The 13,305-nt window shown below is 34.8% G+C and overlaps 1 protein-coding gene across 3 annotated transcripts in view; it reads left to right on the plus strand.

The window, feature by feature from the left end:
* Positions 1 to 13,305, plus strand: part of IPCEF1 (interaction protein for cytohesin exchange factors 1) — a 160,432-nt gene that overhangs the window by 32,821 nt on the left and 114,306 nt on the right. For all 3 annotated transcript variants that reach the window (XM_081044331.1, XM_081044332.1, XM_081044333.1), the window contains exon 2: positions 12,033 to 12,076. The gene's annotated coding sequence lies outside the window, so the exon portion shown is untranslated. The remainder of the gene's footprint in view (positions 1 to 12,032; positions 12,077 to 13,305) is intronic.

The following is a 13,305-nucleotide window of genomic DNA, read 5'->3' on the forward strand; positions in this document are numbered from 1 at the left end:
GGGAATGTATACTCTCTTCTGAAAAGATCCCATTCCCCTTTACCCTCTTCTACTATCCTCCCACTCCCCTTACCCTCTGGTCACCACTAAGTTACCGTGTTTCCCCAAAAATAAGACCTAGCCAGACAATCAGCTCTAATGTGTCTTTTGGAGCAAAAATTAATATAAGACCAGGTATTTTATTATATTATATTATATTATATTATATTATATTATATTATATTATATTATATTATATTACATTACATTACATTACATTACATTATATTATATTATATCTAGTCTTATAATAAAATAAGACCTGGTCTTATATAAGGCCCAGTTTTATATTATAGTAAAATAAGACCAGGTCTTATATTAATTTTTACCTCAAAAGACGCATTAGAGCTGATTGTCTGGCTAGGTCTTATTTTCGGAGAAACACATATTGTCTATGTCTATGAGTTTTTGTTTGTTTCTTTGTTTGTCTTGTTCCTTTGTTGCTTTCAGTTTTATATCCCACATATCAGTGAAATCATATAGTTCTTGACTTTTTCCTGTCTGGTTTATTTTGCTGAGCATAGTAATCTCAAGATTTTAGCATAATAATCTCAAAATCCATCCATGTTGTCTTGAATGTGATACATAGATGATATATTACAAAATTGTACACTTGAATCCTATGTAATTTTACTAACCATTGTCACCCCACTAAATTTTAATTAAAATAAAAAAATCCCATTCCCAGTTGCAGAACTGTGATCTTGCCACAGGCCCTAATAAGACACATCTCAGAACACACCAGCCTAAGGTCAGCATGGGAAAGGGCCACTTAGGACAGTTGGGCATTTATTTCCATTCACAGATGGAAGAGTGTTGAAGGCCACAGACACATAGCCCACACTATGACTACAATAATTTTCACTTGGAAAATTTAAACCTGATAGAACCATATGCACATTTCATCTATAAAACTCCTAGCACATGGATTATTTTAAGTGATTAATATAACTTTCTGGTGAATGAACCAAGATAATTGGCTGCAAAATATATGCTTTGGTAAGTGGCTGAGTTAACTTGTTTTATAGGTTTATTGATTATATGCTCATTAAGTATGGCACTAAATCTAACAAAGAGGCTTATTTCTGGTTTAGAGTAGTTGGTGTGTATCTCTTCTCTTCAGGGGTCAGGTATTGGGAAACTTGTCTATGAAAGCCACTCCTAACTGGCAACGATAAAAGCTATTGTTTTCGAATATACGGATTCCAATTTTATTACCTATGGAAAGGAAATGTCTGTTGATTTCATTGAAGAGAAGAGTTTTGCTAAGGCACACGAAATGTCTGCCTCTTCAAAGGCAATGGGGAAGTGCAGTGTTTCTGTGTTTGACGATATATACATATATTTTTGGGGGGATATCTACTTTGTCTTTTTGTTAAAGAGAAAAAAATCCACTTCTTTCAACACCTACATTCAAATAAATTAAAAATAGTTATTTTCAGAGGGACAGTTGAGGAATCAGAATAAATAGGAATCCTTTCTGTTTGGCTTAAAATTTTCTCTGCTTTGGCTTCACCCACAAAGCAGTCAAACCTGCATTTTATTTTAATGGAGATTGAGAAGAGCTGTCCTGTGCTTCTAGGAAGGAATACAAAACACCACACACAAGCGTGGGAGAATTGCCCTCCTTCATGCATAGGAACTTAGAAAATGTGAAGTGGGGACTGAAAGCAGTAATATCTACATTAACTTCAATGGGTTTATAACAAATTCTAGAAATGGGTTTTCATTTTAAAAATAATAATCCAGCTGATGACTTTTTTTTTTAATTAATTTTATTGGGGTGACAATTGTTAGTAAATTTACATAGATTTCAGGTGTACAATTCTGTATTACATTGTCTATAAATCCCATTGTGTGTTCACCACCCAGAGTCAGTTCTCCTTCCATCACCATATATTTGATCCCCTTTACTCTCATCACCCACCCCCCACCCCCTTACCCTCTGGTAACCACTAAATTATTGTCTGTGTCTATGAGTTTTTGTTTCTCCTTTGTTTGTCTTGTTCTTTTTGGTTTATATACCACATATCAGTGAAATCATAGGGTTCTCTGCTTTTTCTGTCTGACTTGTTTCACTTAGCATTATTCTCTCGAGATCCATCCATGTTGTCACAAATGTTCCTATATCATCTTTCCTTAACGCCGAATAGTATTCCATTGTGTATATGTACCACAACTTCTTTATCCATTCATCTATGGAAGGACATTTTGGTTGTTTCCATGTCTTGGCCACCGTAAACAAAGCTGCAATGAACATTGGCGTACACGTGTCTCTATAGAGAAATGCTTTTATATTTTTGGGGTAGATACCCAGGAGAGCGATTGCTGGGTCATATGGTAATTCTATTCGTAATTTCTTGAGGAACCTCCACACTGCCTTCCATAGCGGCTGCACCAGTCTGCATTCCCACCAACAGTGTATGAGAGTTCCTTTTTCTCCACAGCCCAGCTGATGACTTTTATAGATTTTTCATGCATAGAATGCCTGAATTTTGGAATAATAGAATAGTATACATTGACAATTTCCAAAAAAATCTTGTTTTTTATTTTTTCAAATCATAGAAACTTTTCTTCTTCTACCTGTATAGAGCAGGTACCCGACTTCATAAAGCACTTGTGGGATGCTGGTTATTAAAAGTTTTAGAAGACTAACCATTGACAACAATATTTTAAGTCATAGATGATTCACAAAGTAATAGCAGGATTTCCTGAGAGCTTTTGAGATGAAGTGCTATGACAAATAGAAACACTGGTGTCCTTTCTTCCTCTGACTACACACTTGTGTGTGTACATGCACGTGTGTGTGTGTGTATGTATGTGTGCGAGCTGCTGATGTTGGTAAGCTTAACAGGAATTACTCATTCTCTTTTGAAAGGAGAAGAGAACTTACCAGTTCTTCATTCTTTAAAGGAAGGTTGCTGTCCATTTCCTTTGCTTTCTTTGGGTTTGCGTCAGTTTTTTTTTTTGTTTTTTTTTTTTTTTTTTTTTTTTTAGTTTAATGGCCTGGGCAAAGTCTGTTTCTTATAGGAACAACAACAACAAAAATATGCTCTTGATTTGCGATTATGTAATTGACTATAATAACACATGAAATGTTTGGGAAGTTAAAGTTAAGCTGCTGGCTTAAATTGAGTATACGTTATTATTAAGAAGTTCTCTACTACCATCTCTAAAAAGACATTTTGGGGACAATTGGACAAATTGTTAAAGCAAAGTTATGCATTTATGAAAGATCGTTATTTTTTATAGTTCCCTAAAATTGAGCCAGATGATTCTGAATCCTGTTTTACTATTAGCAGGGAATTTTGAGTTCAACAATCTTTGCATTCTGCCAATCATGTAGCTTGTTCCTTAAAAGAACGCAGAGATGTTAAACAATGAAATATCTGAGATTGCCCCACTCATTGAGACTTGAAAGTATTACTGATCTTTTTCTCAAAAGCACTTCTGTGGTTTATGTGCTGGTTTTCAAACACTGAAAATGTACATGTGAACTTTCATATTATTCTGTACCCTATGACCTCCTGCTCAACAACTGAGATAAGAAAAGAATGCTCTTTAGAGCATTATGGCTCATTAGGGTGCTGTCTAAACTCTCCTACATGCCTGATAAAGTTAGTGGAATGTCAGGGCCTCTGCTGTGATTAAAAGATCTAAATGTGACTTGTCAAGCATCTCAAATATTAGCTCTAATCCCCGTCTGTGCAGGGCTCTAAGATTAGGTCTTGTAGACACAAAGCTGTGGATATAGAATACCCTTGTTACATTACACATTTTCCAAATGAATGGAAGACAATGGGGCAGGAAATACACAAGAGTGGGTATCTCTGGATTTCAGGATTATGGGTGATTTCTTTCCCCATTAACTTTTTTCTTTTGCATTTTAAGTTTACAACAATGGAAACATGTATTTTTTAATATCAAAAACAACCTGACTTTCTAAAGAGTGGAATAGATGCTGTAGTTATCAGCGGAGCCAACCTTGCAGTAAGAACATGGTAAACGTAGGCCCTGGATAAACCTTGTCCCTCCCATTGCTCAATAGTAAGCGCCATTGTCAGATGTGCATATCAACTTTAGTTTTAAAAATATGCCCAGGGTAGAAACGGTGAATCACGAGCCTGCTATATGTATGAGAGATCAACTAGATCAATGTGTAGTGACGTTACACCCATAAGGAAGAGAAAGGGAAAGCTTCATTGCATAATATACAGGAAGCGTCTGCATCCAATTCACCAGTCCCTCCCAGAGCAGTCAGACTCTTTCACTTTATTGTTCTTTTGCTTTTACCCCAGACCACCGACACTGATAGTCATGTAAATAGTATTTTATGTGGAATGCACATTTTGGTCAAAGAGAGGTACAGAAGGAGGGTTATCCTAGGTAGTTGACACAAATGAATCGTCACTCGCGGATGTTTCTAGCGCGTGGGGAGGAGCTTTAGGGTAGGCTAATGAGGTTAAAAGTGACATTGGCCTGTGGGAAATGCAGAGTAGAGAGTAGCAGGACTGAGCAGTGAGTTTCGTTCTTGGTATTCGCCTGGCGTCTTTGTGTCCTCTTCTGTGGCAGCTCCCTTCCCCTGCCCCCTCCACCTGGCCACTGGCTGTTCAAACTCCAATAACAAGCCGTGGAAATTCGTTACACCGCACGCCTCCTTTCTTTCATCTTCCTCTTCTTCCCTTTGCTTTCTCCCTGTGCTTCCCTTGATTTTCATCAAATATATGCAGAGTTCACAACATGCGAAGTCAGATAATTAAGTTTATGAACTCATCCTAGAAAAAGTGTTACGTACCTTAAGGCTGAATATCACTACAGTCATCTTCGAAGTACTCCCCTTGGGAAGCTGTGCACCAACGACAGAGCCTAGTCCACCCTTCAAAGCAATTTTGGAACTCTTTTTTCTGGAATGGCCATCAGAGCTGTCATCGTATTACCCTTGATGTCCTGAATGTCATCAAAATATCTTCCTTTCAATATTTCCTTTATCTTTGGGTAAAGAAAGAAGTCATTGGGGGCCAGATCAGGTGAGTAGGGAGGGTGTTCTAATACAGTTATTTGTTTACTGGCTAAAAACTCCCTCACAGACAGTGCTGTGTGAGCTGGTGCATTGGTGATGCAAGAGCCATGAATTGTTGGTGAAAAGTTCAGGTCGTCTAACTTTTTCACGCAGCCTTGTCAGCACTTCCAAATAGTAACCTTGGTTAACTGTTTGTCCAGTTGGTACAAATTCTTTTTTTTTTTTTTTTTAATTTTTAAATTTTATTTTATTTTATTTAGAAAAATACCTTAAGGTTCATATCACGAGATTTGGACTATGATTTGTAATTCTGATTTAATACAACCATATATTCTTTTTTTTCTTTTTTCTTTTTTTTTTTTTTTTTACAAATTCTTAATGAATAATCCCTCTGATATCAAAAAAGTTTAGCAACATTGTTGCAACAAGTTCATACACTTAGTTGTCTGACCTCGTACCAAGGATCAAAACACGGAAATATTAGAGAGGCGTGAATTTTGCCTCCTTCCTGTGGCTAATCATTAGCAACATGGTGTTTTGAGCCGCGTCAGGATGAGAGTCTGCCCACATGACCTGCAGTGCTAGGCTGCAAACAGCGAACTACTGCTGTGATGTGTGCGTCCAAGCAGCATCACTTCAGAAGGCTCAGGGACACAGCAGCAAGGCCAGGGACATTGCAGGAGATCCAAGAGCCCTAAGGAAGAGGAGCTAACCTTTTCTGCAGTTGTGCTGTAGACAGTAGAGATTTGGCTATTGATTGGAGGCCCCCAAAAGAAGCTGGACCAGGGGGTAGAGCCCTGGGAAAAGCCAAGATGAGCAAAGGAGTCTGGCAGGGTGGGAGGAGGCGTGGCTGTGGGTGCAGAGGCTGCTCACACAGACCTTCCCTGTTCCATACTCTTCCCATCTGTTTCCTCTTCTAGAGTATCCGTGGGTCCTGGAGGGACAGCTGTGATCAAAGAAAAGCAGGTGTCACTGAGCAGAATCCTCATCAAACACACAATGTCATGTATAGATGCTGTATTATAGGATCATGTACTTGAAACCTATAATATTTTAGTGACCAATGTCACTCCAACACATTTAGTAAAAAAAAGGACTGGTCAGAAACGTGTGTGGGAGGATGTGTACAGGAGGTGGGGGGCAGAACAGGCAGCCCTTTTGGGAGTGGTGGGGTGGCCATTGAATACAGAGCAGAGGACCTGAGCTGGAGCAGCAGATTTAAGGGCTGTTCATCTGTAAAATGGGAATAAAAACAGGACCAGCTTCATAGGGTTGTTGTGAAAATTAAATGATTAATATGTGTACAGCAGTTAGCATATGCCAGCACAAAGTAAGTCATAATCAGAGCTTAATAAATGTTGGCTATTATTATTTTCATCATTGTTGTTTTTGTGAGATCCCTTCCTTGTAATTATCTTCCCGTTATTTTCAAGTGGTTAGAGAGTTGGATTTAATGTGACTCAATAAAATAAATTTGGGCCATGTTTTTGTTTTTAAGTAGAGAAATTGCTTCTCAGGATGTATCAGAAAGGGTTAGATTAAACCTTAAGTAGATTGAATTTGAGCAAAATTTTAAAAATAACTGTGACATCTCAAAGTTGATTTTTTTCTGAATTAAAAAAATTGGACACTGATGTCGTTTTTGGCTCTTGGAGGATTGTGAGAATAATAACACTTACTGGAGGTTAATATAATATTGAAAGTAGTAATTTTAACAGTTTTGAACTCATTTTCAAAGACATAACTGGAATAATTTTCAACAGACATCAGTCTTTATTTCTTAGGAAATTACAGTGATTAAATTAACTGCTGGCAGCCTCTCTTATTGTTATTTGAAGGTAATAAGAGTCTTTTGAGGATTGGTAGAGAAAAATGAATGATACATGTCCTATTAAGGTCTTCATTGCTGAAACATTTTTCATCACTCTTTCTGTCTGGCTATAATTTATATAGTCAAGGCATAATCATCAAATGCAGCTTCCTTTGCTGTATTTGACTTAGAAAACAAATTCAAATGAAGAATGAGAATAATGCTTTTCCAGGAGTAAAATATAGATTTTTATTTTAAGGAGCTACATAATATGCCGATTCAAAAGAAAATGAAGTTACTTTTACAGAACTCTGTGAAAGTTGAAAAGAGAATTTGTTCCTTATTTGGGTATTTTCAGGAATATGTCCTTACGAAATTGAACATTGGATAAAGACAATAATATCATACTCATCATTCAGGCATTTGAAATTATTCTTTTATTTTGATATGAGATAGTCAAATCACTGAGTGTTAGGGGAACTGTGCATGGATGAAAGTAAATGAATCTTGATCTGTCATTTCAGCTTGAGCCTTTCTGGAATTGGAAAAGTGGTTTTGATATGAGAGATCTGTTTATTTAAGATCTCTCTAAACTCAAAATGATTTAGATAATTTATCTGAGTCTGGGTACCAGACAAGCATCTGCAGTCCCTTTACCTGGACATAGGGGGTGTTACTTCTTAATTTTCAGTATTACTATAAAAGTTGTCTGACTTTTACCCCATCAGTGCCCTTGACTTACAGAATGGGAAAACCTGTTTGTGCTCCATCTGGATGGAATGTCTACCTAGAGATTCATGCTATTGATTATGAATCAATTATACACACTGATAACCAAACTTTTCTTGACAGGGTCCTAAACTAAACAATACTGGGATTGTGAGGTCCAAGGTAAAAATAAATAAATAAATAAAAATAAATAAATTTTAAATACTAATTTAATACGCTGAGAAGTTCTTGTACAAATGCTGATTGATCGTGAAACAAAGCCATTTTCACTGCTTTGGGAAGTAGAAGGAAGTGACATAAAATCTTGTCTGGGGAGAAAGGAGGAACTGGTGTATTACCAAATACATCAAATGCAGACAGATACATGAACAAAAGCCAATGACTTGGCACTCAACACAGCTAGCATCTATCTATGTTTGCATTGTTTCTGGTTTTACTATTATAATTTCAAATCATTATGGGTGGAAAATGTTTAGATAAAGCGTCATACACATTACCTTGCAACTTAACATAGGAAAACTAGCACTGTAAGGCATAAAGTTCGGACAATGTGGAGTGGAAGTTGTAGAAGAGAAAAATGTCTAGATTTATTTGACATGAAAATAGAGGACTACTTATTCTAGTAGTATATTTACAGTATTTCTATACTTAAATTTTGGCTACAGACGTCGTCTTACTGGTTATATAAACTTGGATAAATTTCCATTGAAAAAGAAAAGATGATTGAAAATACCTACCTCATGTGGTTGTTGTGCACATTGAATAAATTAATCCATGCCAAAGCATTTTATAAATTGCAAACTCTGACACTAAACTTACTTTATAGTAGGTAATCACTAAGTGTGATTAAGTGATTGAAATAAAATATCAATCCACTCTATTTTATGCTTCTTCAAATATATAAAACAGAAGGAGAACATTCCAATTTCACATTGTGTACTTCTGCCCAAAATGGTTTAACCTAGTCTAATTGTGAGGGTACAGTTTGACAAATCTAATTGGAGGGACATTATACAAAGCAACTGGCCTGCTGGATTCTACAAAAATGTCAATTATCAAAGACAAAAAAAACCCAACTATATACACTTGCCACTATATGCAAAGATGATCCTTGATTGTATCCTGAATTTAAAATAAAATATAAATACCCTAAATTGAAAAGGACATTATTGAGGCAAATGGTGAAATTTGAACTGCATATTAGATAATTGTATTGCATCATTTAAAATTTCCCAAATGTGATCATTATTGTATAATTTTACAGTAGGATATTTGTTCTTAGGATGTATATACTAAAGTATTTATGGACAAAACATCTTTATGTTTACAGGTAATTTTCAAATGGTTCAGCTCTATCTATCTATCTATCTATCTATCTATCTATCTATCTATCTATCTATCTATCTACCGACAGAGAGATAAAGCAAATTTGGCAAAATAGTAATAAAGTAAGAATCTAGTTGAAGGCTGTCCAGGTGTTCATTGTTAACTATTCTTGCAGCTTTTCTATAATTTGAACATTTTCAAAATAAAAAGTTAGAGAAAATTTAAAAGTTAAAAACACCAAGTGCTCAAAACAGTTGCATTATTAAAGCAACATACCTTCTTGAAAAACCATCTCATTTTATTGTTAGGTACAAATATATAGATTTAAAAGAGAAGACTCTTGCAGCAAAAGCAGTGCTTGAGGAAATTTATATCATTCAAAGCATTAATTAGAAAATAACAGAGATATAAAAATCAATAATCTAAGTTTCTATTTTAGGAAATTAGAAAAAGAAGAGAAAATTAAATTCAAAGTAAGCAGAAGAAAAGAAATAATAATTAGAGTATAAATCAATGAACTAAAAATGAGTCTAAGTAGTGAATATCAATGGAACCAAAAGCTGGTTTTTAAAAAAACATCAATGAAATCAATATGTCTTGTCAGTCTAACTAAGAAAAAAAGAAAGAGGACACGCCACTACAGATCTGATGGAAATTAAAAGGATAATAAAGGAATACTATGAAGAACTCTATGCCCATAAGTTTAGTAACTTAGGTGAAAGAGACCCATTCCCTGAAAGACAACCTGCCAGAATTTACACAAAAAGAAATAGATGATCTGAATAGGTCTACATCTATTCAAGAAATTGAATAAATAATCAATAACCTTCTAAAACAGAAAGCACCAGGAGCAGATGGATTTATTGGTGAATTCTGCCAAACATTTAAGAAAGAAATAACACTAATTCTCTACAGTCTCTTTCAAAATACCAAAACCAGACAAAGACATGACAAGAGAAGAAAACTAAAGACCAGTATCTCTCATGAACATAGTAGATACAAAAATTCTCAAAAAATATTAGCAAATAAAATCCAAAAAAAGTATATAAAGAATTATACAGCATGACTGAGTGAGATTTATCTCAGGTATGCAAGGCTTTTTCAACATTTGAAAATCAATTAATGCAGTCCAGTGTATCAACAGAGTATAAAAGAAAAATCACACTATCATATCAATAGATAAGGAAAAAAAAATTGACAAAAATCCAACACCCATTCATGATAAAAACTCAGTAAACTAGGAAGAGAGGAAAACTTTTTCAAATTGATAAAAACGATCTACAAAAAACCTACAGCTAATATCGTTTAATGATAAGAAACTTGAAGCTTTCCCACTAAGATTAGGTGTAAAGCAAGGATGTCTCTTCACCACTCTTTTCCAACACCATACTAGAAGTTCTAGCTAGTGCAATAAGGAAAAAAAAAAAAAAAGAAATCAAAGGTATTTAGATTGGGAAGGAAAACATAGAATTCACTTCGTCTGCAGATGATATGGTCATCTATGGAGAAAATCTGAAAGCTCAAAAGAAAACTGCAACTAATAAACTATTAGAACAAGATTTCAGGAGACAAGTTTAATATACAAAAGTCAATTGTTTTTCTATATACCAACAATAAACAAGTGGAATTTGAAATGAAAAATGCAAAACCATTTACATTATTACCCTTTAAAATAAAATTCTTAGGTACAAATTTAACAAAATATGTACAAGGTCTATATGAGAAAAAGTACTCAACTTTGATGAATGAAGTCAAATAACTAAATAAATGGAGAGATATTCCATGTTCATGAATAAGAACCAAGATGTCCTTCAGTAGGTGAAGGATAGATACTCTATGGTACCTCTAGATTATGGAATATTATTTAGCACTAAAAAGAAATGGGCTATGAAGCCATGATAAGAAACAATATGACATTCTGAAAAACACAACTCTGTGGAGACAGTAAAAAGATGAGTGGTTGTCAGGTGAGGGCAGAAAAAGATGAATAGGCAGTGCACTGGGCATGTTCAGGGTGGTGAAAATACTACGTATGACATTATAATGATGGATACATGTCATTGTGCATTTGTCCATACACATATAATGTAGAACACCAAGGGTGAACCTTAAGGTAAACTATGAACTTTGGGTGATTATGAAGTCTCAATGTAGGTTCATCCTTGGTAAAAAATGTACCATTCCGATGAGTAATGTTGATAAGGAAGGACACTGTGTGTGTGGGGAGAGGGAGTATATGGGACATATCTGTAACTTCCTTTTCATTTTACTGTAAGCCTGAAACAGATTTACAAAGTAAACTCTGTTTAAAAAAAAATCTGTGCTTTTTAAACATATGGTTTAGGTAATGGATGGAATTATTATTACTAATATGAAGCATTTTCCCATGGCAAAATTCCAGGAAAACAGATGAAAGTTTCAAATCCATGTGCATGTCTTTCAAGGTATAGGCATACCTCAGAGACATTGTGGGTTCCATTCCAGACCACCACGATGAAGTGAATATCATAATAAAGCGAGTCACATGAATTGTTTGGTTTCCCAGTGCATATAAAAATTATGTTTACACTGTACTGAAGTCAATTAAGTGTGCAATAGCGTTATGTCTAAACAATGTACATACTTTAATTAAAAATGTTAACCGTCCTCTGAGCCTATTGGGAAAAATGATACAGATCAATGACTTCTTCAGCACAGTGTTGCCACAAACGTTCAGTTGGTAAACAATGAAATATCTGTGAAGAGTCACAAAGTGAAGCACAATAAAGCAGGGTATGTCTGTATTTAAAAGCAATGTAAAATGTATCTTGAGGAGTGTTCAAAGGGGTTAGAACATTATTTTTACTTTATCTTTTAGAAAACATTTCATTCCAGGAGATCTCAGTTTAATGAATTCCTGCTAGTTTACTACCCAGGTTTTCTTCTTTCCTATGAGATAGAACTTTCTGTCTCCTTCTCCAGGAGAGACACTGGATAGTAATTACCATGACCAACTTAGTATCTTGTTGCCTCTTCTTGGGGTTGACATGGTAGGATTCCGACTTCCTGTAGACAGTGGAGTCCAGCTAGAAATCTCATGACCCTGTTTCTTGTCTTTCTCTTGTACAGATCAGAGGCAACAGTACTGGGACAAAGAAGCTCATAGTTTTTGGGTATGTAATTGAAAATTCTTCAAAATTAATTTGTTAGTGATATTTATGACTCAGAGGGTCTGTACTCCATTTTGTTTTTTAATTTGTGAACCAAGTGATAATAGCCTAGGTATAATTATCACTAGGTCAGGATGAATGCAGAGTGAAGCTAATAGTATTGATAAATAGCAAACTTTATTTGGTCCTCTGGATTTCCTTTGAAAATTAATTTTTGATGGTGATTACTTTTCAGTGGAAAAGTTATTTAGTAAAGCAATTTATTTATGGAATTACATTTTTTGACCCCCTTGTTGGTTAGGAATATACCATAACTATCAAAGTATCATAGAACTATAATTATGTGAAAGATCTATTTTATAAGCAACTATGTGTTTACATGCCCAATAGCAAATTGAATGCTTTAGAAATGAGGCATTTACTGAATTATTAGTAATTAAACTGAAGCATTTATATGTAACATTATAATATAAAAGTAAAATAATCTTAAGATGTTCCAGCTTTAAAAGTTTAAAACTAATGATCCAGGCATGACTGGAGTTCTTTACATGAGTGTAATTCTTCTCATCGTTCCTTTGATTTTCTATTTATTAAAATTGTTTAAAAAGAATTTTATGTTTTAACTCCTGACTGGGACACACATTTTTCTGTTTGGTTTAACTCCTTTTTAAGATGAAAAGGAGTTAGTTGCTTAGAATGCTTCCCTTGCATCTCCCAACATCCTAAAGTTGCTGGGAGATGCAAAGGAAGCATTCTTTTCACAGCCATCTATGATATGAAGGACACATCCTTTTGTGACTCAATGGATATAACTGAAATTCTGGTAAATTTTCTGAAAATATTAATATATTCATTTAAGTACTATTTTTTCTATGAGCTAAACAACAATAGTAATCACTGTTTCCTCAGTATATACTTCCAACCACTTTTAATTTTCTTTCAACTGTCCGAAACATGGTTACTGATGAACCACTAGTCACCATCATTCTTTGGTGATTATTGTCCTTCTGTAAATTAAAACTCATGGTCCTGGTTGTCCAATTCACTGAAAAAAAATTAGTTTTAGTGCATATCTTAGCTGTTCAGATGTCTTCAAATATATACACTCCTATTGTTTCCACATGTATGTACTAAAGATATACATTTATTGATGACATAGATTGTATGACTCAGTCAATAAAACTCCCATATATTACCTACTATAGTAAAGAATGCTTTATTTGCCATAACAT

The sequence above is a fragment of the Rhinolophus hipposideros genome (assembly GCF_964194185.1).
Source record: "Rhinolophus hipposideros genome assembly, chromosome: 3".
Classification (NCBI taxonomy): Eukaryota; Metazoa; Chordata; class Mammalia; order Chiroptera; family Rhinolophidae; genus Rhinolophus; species Rhinolophus hipposideros.